Here is a 206-nt window from a genome sequence, read left to right as displayed (position 1 = left end):
CCCCTCGTCCGATTTTACCCAAAAACACAGCCCTCGTGACTGAACTCTCGCGATACAGTCGCGTTTAGAGCTAGCTGGAGGCAACCACCCAATCGCAGCGTACAGAGACCACCGAAACTCCATCTTTCTCCTCCTCCTTCCTCTCCGCTCCTACCCGAAACCATTGAGGAAGGTAAGCCTGTTCGCGCCCTTCTTTCCTCCGCTCT

General features: G+C 55.3%; 1 protein-coding gene across 1 annotated transcript in view; it reads right to left on the bottom strand.

Annotated features, from left to right (window-relative positions):
• Nucleotides 1-206, bottom strand: part of LOC110027372 (1-acyl-sn-glycerol-3-phosphate acyltransferase-like) — a 17813-nt gene that overhangs the window by 16726 nt on the left and 881 nt on the right. The window lies entirely within an intron of this gene.

The sequence above is a fragment of the Phalaenopsis equestris genome, unplaced genomic scaffold (assembly GCF_001263595.1).
Source record: "Phalaenopsis equestris unplaced genomic scaffold, ASM126359v1 Scaffold000428, whole genome shotgun sequence".
NCBI classification, from domain to species: Eukaryota; Viridiplantae; Streptophyta; class Magnoliopsida; order Asparagales; family Orchidaceae; genus Phalaenopsis; species Phalaenopsis equestris.
The sequence above is the reverse complement of the archived record's forward strand: the minus strand, read 5'-3'. Positions and strand labels throughout refer to the sequence as shown.